General features: G+C 32.1%; 1 long non-coding RNA gene across 1 annotated transcript in view; it reads left to right on the plus strand.

The window, feature by feature from the left end:
* LOC109351034 overlaps window positions 10,232-11,081 on the plus strand; it is a 19,416-nt gene continuing 18,566 nt past the window's right edge. Inside the window, exon 1 of the long non-coding RNA XR_002108175.1 lies at window positions 10,232-10,244. This is a non-coding gene — a long non-coding RNA (uncharacterized LOC109351034). The remainder of the gene's footprint in view (window positions 10,245-11,081) is intronic.

Here is an 11,081-nt window from a genome sequence, read left to right on the forward strand (position 1 = left end):
GAATTTATCCATTTAACACAAGTGATAATGAGTGATATTCGTTTTGCTTTATTAACTGAACTATTCCTTGTGGAAGGTTGGTAAAGAACAAATAAATAAAGCAATAAAGTTAGAGTTTAATTGTACCACTTCTTTCGAAGGATTGGTATAAAAAATAAAGAATAACGCAATAAATAAATGTTAGTTGCAGAAATGTAAATGACAGAAAATAAATGTTAGTTGCGGAAATGTAAATGACAAAAAATAAATGTTAGTTGCGGAAATGGGAATGACAGAAAATAAATGTTAGTTGTGGAATGTAAATGATAGAAAGTAAAAGTTAATAGTTAGTAGTTAGATCACTCATTATAACTGTGTATTTTTCCTTTTCACAAAGTTACAATTTATGAATTAAATTGCACTTTGATTCAAGGTTTCTCTCTTTGTCAACAAATAAGATTTATAAGTTAACACTTTGTTATTTTACATTTGCGTCACTTTCAAGATTCAATTGTAGTATAGTATAGGGTTATGTCGAACCACAAGGAATTTCCTAATAGAACATTATTATAAACATGCTATATTACTAATAAAGTTTGAACATATTTTTGGTTTGATTTTTTTTATGGACTTTGAACAAGTAAACATAAATAAACATAAACCACTTTTATACACAAATTCTTGAGGAGAAAATTTAGTTTAAATGATGGGAATATTTCTTAACAAGTTTCTATGAAAAATGTTTAGAAAAGTTATGTGTTATACTTTGGTTATGCCAAACATCAGTTCATAAAATTTCCCCTAGTCTCCTGGCGAGAAAAAGTGATTTTCAAACCTTACAAAATACACTAATGAATAGAAAACTACCACTCGGCGAAATAAGTTGTCATGCCTTATTTCAGGCTCCGTAAACATTGATTAGCCTTTATTACAAATTGCTTAAAATAGATGCTTTGATTTGTGAAATGAACTAAAGTGAATTCCTACTTTTTAGTTCATTTGTCAAGACTTTAAATAGAAGCATTATGGATCTTGAAATCAAGTTTTAGGTTATGAAGCTAAAACCACATTAAGCACTTTCTAAAGAATTGAAATTGCCAAAGTAATAACTTAAACATGATTCAATATAATGAAACAGTAAATTATAAGAAATATTAGTGAGCCAAAATTCAACTAAACTATAGGAGCATTAGCCATCTTAATCAAAGGATTTTAGACAATTTTACCATGCACAAATGAGATTGCAACATGAATTTTTAAATCTCATTGGATTAATCCTTATCCTCTTGAATTAAGGAGAAACTAAAAAATAAACATACCTAAACTACTTTGGAGAACAATTCCTCCAAGAAATTAAAAATAAGAAAGTGTTGAAGAAGAGAGAATTTCGGATTCTAGAGAGAAGTGGAAAGTGGAGTATGACTTGATGAAAATGTGTTTCTTTAAGTGCCATGAAGTGCCTCCTACTTATAGGATTTTTCCGCCACCGCGAAGTTCCTCTCTTCCACCGCCAAGCTGCTAACCAAACCCTTCAATATGTGTTTGGTCATATTGCCAAGCAGCTTAGTCACCTTCATGGGGCTGACTCACCCAAGCTATTGTGGACTAATTTCCTAGATATGGTGAGCTACCTCTGAAAAGGCTATGAAGGATGCTTGGATTGAGGTCATTCATGATGTCACGGTTGCTTGGTAGCTATGTTAACTTGACCAAGTTGTTGGGTGCACACTGCCAAGCTCCTATGTGGCACCGCTAAGCTGCCTGCTTGAGCATCTTTGACTGTGCTGAGGTTGAAGTGGCTTGGTGCTTGCTGAAATGGTCAGGTGTGTGGTTCCAAGCTGGGCGGTCAAGGTGATCCGCTAAGTTGTCTGCTTGAGCAGGTTGGCTTGTGTCAGGCTTGTGTTCTAACTGTGTCAGGTTGGGTTTGACCGTGCTAGGTTGGTGTCCAGGTCAGCTTGGCGTGGGCTTGGTCCAAGCTAAGCTGCTTAGTGAGCAGCTTCAAGTTAACTCCATATTTTTCAATATAGGCCAAGTCTTGTTGAGGCATGCTTAAAGCTAAGCACATAGCTTGCCACATCAAGCTTAAGCATGTCATGTGTGGATCATTTTAGCCTCTTTTGAGCATTTTATTTGCACTTGATTAATTCTTCTCTTTTCCACCTAAATCTACAAAATATAATAAAAAGGAAATACACAAAGCATATATACAAGATTGTGAAATTTTATCCAAAAAGTGTTGAATTAAGTTGGTTTTCTCAATTTTGCCACGGATTGCCATAAAAAGTGTATGAATTTTAGGCATTTTTTCTACTTATCATAACACATAACTTGCATAAACTCTCATGTTGATATTGTTCAAGAAATTATACCATCATTCTAACCATATCCTCCTCTTGAATTTGTAAATAGTTAGTCACTTTACTTTTTCATGTTTATTACTTCATAAATATACCAAAACAACTTTATTTGTTACTTTCTTACTTTTGATAAAAGATACAAAGTATGAGTACATTTATGTTAGGAAATTCCTTGTGGTTCGACATAACCCTATATTATACTACAATTGAATCTTGAAAGAGATGCAAGTGTAAAATAGTAAAGTGTTAAACTTACAAATTTTATTTATTGATAAAGAATTCCTAAAACCATAAGTTCAAACCATTTCATGGTTTGTAACTTTGTACATAGGAATAACATACAAAAAGTGAAATACAATCAATAGATTGTTACTTGATAATAAAAGAGTGATGAATAATAAATCTAACCGCTAACATTTACTGTCTCTCATTTATTTTCCGCTACTAACATTTATTTTCTGTCATTTACTTTTCCGCAACTAACATTTATTTTCTGTCATTTACTTTTCGCAACTAATATTTATTTATTGGTTTATTCATTTATTCTTTATACTAGCCATTCGAAAGAAGTGGTATGGTTAACTGCTTACTTTATTCTTTTGTTCATTTTATTATTCTTTGATACCAAACTTTTGTAATAAATGGTACGATTAACTTAATAAAATGAGACTGGTCTTGATGGTATGGTTAAAAGGAACCCAAAAAGTAGGTAAATAAATAAAGTCACTATTTAAGTAAATTGTTCATCTCTCATCACCCTAGTTAAATAAATAAACTTGCAACAACCTGAATTGGGTTGTAAGAAATCTACTTTCAACAATGAACATAACTAAGGCAAAACTTAACATTTTTCCTCTTTCAGTTCAACCTAGGGAGATTAAGGGTCTTTATGGTTCCATGTACTCATCGATTTCGGTTTAGGGCTTTCGGCGAGGTAAGTGACCTCATATTGTTGTAGGACTCGCCAAAGTGTGTCACAACTTCCTGAGAGGGTAGTCTAACGACACTAAGAACATCTAGGAAGTAGGTATATGACACTTGAAGTCATACCTAGGCCATTTGAGGCATTACCAAAGAGTACTAGGGACCTATAGATCAAATCCTTGACATTAACGGTGTTATATCTTCCCAATCGTTACATAATGCATGGGTAAGCTCTGAAACCCCTGATTTTTTGTGGTTGACACAAGACCACATTCCATCAAATATAAATATCAAGAAATAAGCACATGCATGAGGTTAAATTTGGCTCTAGTGGTTTATATGCATCCTACAACAACAAAATCACTCTTTTTGATCCACATCTTAACCTTTCAAAATGATAAAGTGTGGGTAGGGTTTGGAAACCTTCACACCACGAATTTCCAGCCATATCCAAACACAACATAGAAAGATGTTGAACATGCAACCACAAACCAAGAGTAACCATGAAATTTCTAATCGATCTAGAGGCATAAGACTCCATAACTTAGCCAACATGCATAAATCCATGGGTCTCTTAAAGAAGATCTTTTAGAACAAATTTTAGTGTCTTTAGAAGAGAGAATTTCAGTGATTTGATTACAAAATTTAGTGCCTCATACCTTAATTTAGTTGACTACTCCCTTGGGTGAAAATCTTGGGAAAGATTGAAGCTAAAACCACAACCAACTCACTTCACCACCTTATCCTTGCTCATGAATATTCAACAGATAAAATGAGCTATGAAGAATCTATAGATTGGAAAGTAAAGACCACGGTTGTGATCACCATACCTTAGGGATGCGATATTCTCAATTTTACATGAGATTGGAGATGAAAATATGGAGGTTCCCTCTCCTTGTTGTTACTGGAGCTAGAGAGAGAGAAGAGAGGAAGGATATGAAGTTTTGTTATGTGTTGACTTGTTTTAGGAGTTTTGGGAGTTTTGACCAAGGAGAAGCCAATTATTGGCTTTATATAGAGAGGATTAGGGGAGTGTTGGTATGAGGGAATGATTAGTGAGAATGCCAACATGACTAGAGAGTTTTTACATGGTTAAGGATTGGTTAGGTTGTTAGGTGCATGAATACGTGGGTTTAGGTGGATTTAGCTAGTATCACCTTTTTGTAGTGCATGAGTGTGTTTCTTGCATTCTAAGATACCTTAGGGTTATGTTCAACATTGTCTAGATGACTATAGGTGATTGTCTATACTTTCAGAGGACTAATAGAAAGAGTTGTAGTTACTCTCAGGAAATCCAACAAAGCTCACTAGAAAACTAACCCTTGCCCTAGACGTTTTATCCAAAAAAATTATTAAATTTAAAGGGTTGAGGTAAAAGATTTCTATCCTTAATAATTTAATCCCATTGAATTATTACAAAGTTGATTAGGTTATATCGCCACTTGCCATTTCTACTAGGTTTTCATAGATGCTATATGATAACGGTAAACCCTAAACTTGGACAATGTAGCGTTTCAAACCAAATTGGCCAATATTCTTGATCCTAATATTATGTCTAAACTTAATTCTACATTAATAACTAATTCATGAAGTTCTTAAGTGAAAACTTATGTTTTATACCTATCAACTAAAACTCCATCAATGGGTTACTTATTATTCAAGTAAGCTTGCCCTAACTACAATAATCCATATTTCACATATGGATATAATATCTATGTCCTTCTATCATCAATAAAAGCATGATAACACAGACATATTCATATATATAATATCTACCCCTATATCTATCTAAGTAGGGAGCTAGATGCTAGAGATAGCAAGATTGATAGGGATATTATCCAAAAAATGGACTTCTCTTAAGACCCAAACGTTCTACTTTTCACAACCTGAATCTCCACTCTCACAATCTCAAATCGATTCCATTTTATCGTCCAACGGGCCTACCAATCATATGATAATGGATGAGTTGGCATCTCGTCGGGGCTACATCATTACAAAGATATATGCTCTTAACACTCAAAACCAACAAATCCAGGCTGAACTCAAACAAATATGAAATCAGTTGGATCACATGGACAATATTGATGATGAAGATGAGCCAGAATCTTAGACTTAGGGTTGTATATGTCTGTTTTGGTTTTAAAATCTTTGATGTTACAAGTTTTATGTCTTTTAGGCCTTTTCAGTTTTTGGTTGTAATCCTCTGAAAATATTTAGGGTCTTGTATGAACAATCTGTGTTTCAATATTAATTTATACTTGTTTACATGGTCTACCAAAGGAGGAGCATATATGATAAGGAAACATACACATGTCCACATCAAATACACCAAGAAAATGTATGTAAAATCAGAAAAAAACAATGTCAACATGGTATTGGTTTGTCATCATAAAAAGAAGGGGAGATTGTGAAGAAGATTTTGCTCCTGACCTTGGCATGGTTTTGACAAAGATACCAACAACACAAAAAAAGTTAAAGGATGAAGACCTTGATGGCTTAGAAGAATGCTCAACACAAGATTAAGATTTATTAGTATTCTAAGATAGACACATCTATCCTAAAAGTCTCTTATTTAAGTATAAACAAATTCTCATGGGAAAACCTTTTTGAAAAAAGTATTTAAACTTGGTTTAAAATAAACTTGAATTTTCAAAAAGTTGAGTAACATGTTACCAAAGCTGAAATAATTGAGCATTTCATTGGATGATGTATTGAATTTCACAGTGAAACATAAGTCCATACATAATCTGAACTGGAAAATATATAACTGTACCACAAAAAAGACAATAATAAATCAAAGTAAATCAGGAAACTAATATTTTATAACAAGATTATTAAATTATTTCATTCACCATATTTCAATGCTTATTAATAATGATTTCAATGAATCATAGGAGAATACCTATGCATCAATGTAAAGATAAATTAACATTGATAATTTACATGTCTAATATAATTGACATATTCTACTCGTATGGGGACTGGTTCACCAACAGGTACGCTTTTTATAACATTTATAATTTTATTAAGACAAATTAAAATAATCAATACATCGACATTGCAAAGGTCTTTTACACTGTTAATATGTCATTCACAATTCATATTTTCATAGCCTTTGATTCAACAATGAAATAATACTACACATTTGTTGCATGATATAATGAAGATGTAATTTTTTTTATAATGTAAAGATTTTAAACTTTTTTGTTAGTCATTGTAAACTTATGATTGACATGGAGGCTGAAAAGTAAATAATTATATATTAAATAAAACAAGTTAAAAAATAAAAGAAACTTTAAGAAATATGAACGTGTCATTTTAAATCAATACATAATAACCCGCAATTATGGAAGAGTTTATGTTGCCCAACATCCTAAAACTACAATACTATGCCCATAATTGTGATTATAGAGTGCAACTTAAAACACCATATCTTTAAAACAGTTACAAAAATTAAAGAGCTATTAACCAATGTTTTAAATGGGAACACATCTTCTATCCGTATAGTGTCAAATAGTGTACAACTTCATATGTCACTTGATGTAATTAGTTGAAAAAAATATTTAAACTAAAATTTTAGTAATCAAGACTTTTTTTGACCAATCACATCAATTGGCACATCTTTGTGGGATAGAAGATGTCCTCCCATTTTAAATTTCCCTCAAAAACTCTATTTTCGGTGACGTTGCAGAAAAATATTTGTCAACTTTTTGTACTAAAAAATTGTGTCATGTCAGAAAAGTTGCAGCGCCAATCATCAGAATGAAAAGAAAAGCCTCGTGTCGAATCCCACGATGTAATGATGTTGAACCCCATCAGGTAGACTCTCCTAAACTGACTACAAGCGTAACAAACATCGCATTCTCATTGGCTTGTCAACAAACTTGGCTTGCCAACAACTAAACACTAACACGTGCCAATCTAGTCTCCCACGCTTTCTATGACTCATTCGCATAGAGTCACACGGTTTCCCTAACGCCTGACATACTCGAAGCTCCCAATCACAAGTTGCCACATTGGTGCTAACATATAGTAATAATTCATAATAAATTATATGAATAATTAAATAAACAAGTTATTTTAATTTTTAATTTTTAATAATAAATAAATTTATAATTATAGTTCAATAAAGTAATAATAGTAAATAAATATTATATTGATAGAAGAATAATTGTAATTAACATTTTATCTCCTTTGCAATTATTAATATTTTTATCACGTATTAAAAATAATATTAAATATAAGTCTGATAATTAAAATTATAATAGAATGAAATAATTTTTTTAGTATATCTAAATAAATTAGTAAACTATTTTCAGAATTTAATGGTGATGTTGGTTAGTATATTTGTCATATCTTATTTTCCGTTTTTAGTCGAAAAAAGTTTACGATTGTTCACGGTCAATGTTGAATTCAATTCACAGAAATTGCAATCTATTATTCAATTAACTCTCTTTTAATTATTAAATGAATGTTTATAACTATAAATTAAGAAATATTTTTGATAATTAAATAGTGTGATTACTGCCCATATCACATCTTAATTTCTACCCTTAAAAAAAGAAAATAGTATTGTCTGTGTTAGATCTCGAAGTGGGAACTCATTCTACCACTAATACAATCTCTTATGCTACTATTTTTCTTTAAATAATTTCTATAATTTTGGGAACAAAATAAAATATTAAAACGTTTCATTGATAAATATTTTGGAATCTAATAGTGAGGTTATGACTCATATTGTATCTTAGTTTTTTCTTCGAGTTGAGAAACAATTACTCGTATTAGTAATATCTTACTATCAGTCTAAGTGGAAATTCGGTTTACAACAATGTAATCTCTTCTACTACTAATGTTCTTTTAACAATTTCTTTAATGATAGAAATAAAATGAAATAGTAAAATGTTTCATTAATACATTATATTTGAAATATAATAGTGTGGTTAGACACCATTAGTATCTTAGTGTCTACTTCGAGTGTGGTCAGTAGTATTATCTCACTTTCATAACTCAAAGTAGGAAGTTTGTTCATGACCAATGTGGTCTCTTCTGCTATTAATTCCCCTACAAGTAGTTACATTAATTTCTTAAACAAAAATCAAACTGATGAAATAATTTTAATTCATAATCATATAGTCTTGATTTCTCTAATGCATGTAAGAATACGTAGGATGAAGATAGTATCTTGTGTGACACAAAAATAAAAATAAAATATATTATTTTGTTTTAATAATTTAAACATATAGTCATTGTATTAAGTTAGAAGACCATTTTTTTTAAAATTGCATAAAACATCATATTTTTCATTGTTTCAAATTAATTAAGGGTACAATATTGTCGTCAATCTTTAATCGACTGCATAGCTTAGAACTTGACCACCAATTCGGTTTGGGTTGCCTTTTTATGATCCATTTGATTGAAATTTTGTTTATTGTTGTGGAAATGTTAGAAACAAAGAAGAATATGGAAAATATATGAAATGAATGACGCCATATACAATAGAATTGTTAGATAAGCCTAAGTGATGTTCATAACTAGAATTATGGGCTTCTTCATAAGAACTTAATCTTGGTTCAACCAAGAACTTAGGAGAACAAGCTCACTACCAACATATAATTTCCAATAACTTCAAACTTGCATTTCTCGTGGTGTTTAAGTAGTGTAGGCAACCAACTCTTGGCATCCAATAATAAAAACAAAAAACACCACTTGATTAGCCTAGTTATTGCAATAATTGATCACTTATGGCTGATTCCATCCAACCATCACACATCCCACCCATGGGGAAAATTATTCTATATAGTGGAGACCATAAAACAAACTTAATCCTATCTTTAAGAGCCACCAGAAATTTCCTGGCAGCCAACAAAGTAATAAACGCATGCCCCCTCTCTCATCTTTAAGTGGTGGTTACATTTTCATTTGAATGAGTCCACATGAATTACATGGCTTTATTCTTGTCATAAACACCAAATATTCCTATCATGTGTAGATGAACACATGAGGAATAGATGAAGGTGGGCCGCCCAAAGTCCATAAGTGCCCAACCTAAACAATTCTTCACTTATTGAAAGAAAACATGATGAATTGGCTTTATTCACAATTCCACATAATTCTCTTTCTCCAAACATGTGACTTTCAAGTGGACCTTCTATTTGGATGATACAATTTGTCAATTTGAATTCTTCTTGAGTCACTTTTGAGCTTGCTTCTATTAAAAGTAGAACTAAATGGTTGAGTGTTTGTATGACTACTTGATGCACATTGGGCTGACATCATCCCCTCCTTCTTCAAGTGAATTCATCCTTGAATAAGATTCATCATCACCTACATCAAAAATAGATAAGTTAGCCACATTAAAAGTGGCATTGGAAGGCCCAACTTATAAGCATTGTCATTGATGTTGGCAACAACTTGAATTGGCCCATCTCTTCTTGGTTGATGTTTCGACTTCCTTTGAGAAAGAAACCTTTCTTTCCTCATGTGTACCCAAACACAATCTCCAGGTTCAAAGACCATCTTGTTCCTTCCTTTATTAGCTTGCATTTCATAGCTTTCGGTCCTCCTCTCAATTTGACTCTTCACTAGATCATGTAATTTCTTTACATATGCAACCTTAGCCCTACCATCTTTGTGCTTCAAAATTGAAGAGTTGGGTTAGGGCAATAAATCAAGAGGTGTTAAAGGATTTAAACCATGAACAACCTCAAAAGGAGAAAAATTTGTAGTACTGTGGATACCTTTGTTATATGCAAACTCCACATGAGACGACCACGCCTCCAATACTTTATTTTCTTTTTCATTAAAACCCTTAAAAGGGAAGAATGTGTCCTAGATTCCCCCACATAATTCTCTAAAAGTGACATAAGAAATTGGTGTCCCTATCACTAACAATGCTTCTTGATAGACCATGAAGTCTCTCCACTTCTTTAAAGAACAAATCTACCACATGACAAGCATCATGGATTTTTTTGCATTGTATAAAATGTGTCATTTTAGAAAATCTATCAACCACTAAAAAATGGAATATTTACCATTTCTTGTCCTTGGGAATCCAACAACAAACAACATAGAGAAATCAATCCAAGGAAAATCTGGTATAGCTCAAGTTTTATAAACAACATGAGGCGTAACCTTAGATTAGGACTTCTTACACATAATGCCTTCCCCCCAATATGCACATCATATTTCATATGTGGCCAATTAAAATGTTCATGCAACATGTCTAAAGTCTTTTGAACCCCAAAATGTCCCATAAGTCTCTCCTCATGCGCCTCCTTCATAAGCAAATCCCTTATGGAACTTTTAGGCACACATTATCTTTTCTCTTTCAACAAAATCCATTGGTGCCTAGAATAATCATTTCGGGTAGAATGCACACAAATAGTATAGATATAAGAATTTTTGTCATGCTCATTGTTGAAAGCGTTATTCAGTGTTTTTTATTTTAGTTGGGAGTTTTCTTCTCTCAACAAATCATCCTGACAGTAGTGTCAATTTGTTGAAAGATTAATACTCTCATTTTTGTTATGTTCCTTTTGTAAGTAAGAGAACTCGGTTTTATTCTTTGTTCGCCATCTCGGCTTTGTTGAAATAAATTCCAACGCCAGTATAATGGTTTCAAGAATATTCCAGTTACAACTTACTTTCTTAATAATCATGTGAATAAGTCATTCCTTCTTTGCCCCATCTCGACTTTGTTAGAATAAATTCTAACACCGTTATAATGGTATCGAAGCAATTACCTATTACATAATTATTAAGTACCTCTGAATACCATCTCGATTTTGTGGAATAAATTTCAACACTGGTTTAATGGTATTA

The sequence above is a fragment of the Lupinus angustifolius genome, chromosome LG06 (genome assembly GCF_001865875.1).
Source record: "Lupinus angustifolius cultivar Tanjil chromosome LG06, LupAngTanjil_v1.0, whole genome shotgun sequence".
NCBI classification, from domain to species: Eukaryota; Viridiplantae; Streptophyta; class Magnoliopsida; order Fabales; family Fabaceae; genus Lupinus; species Lupinus angustifolius.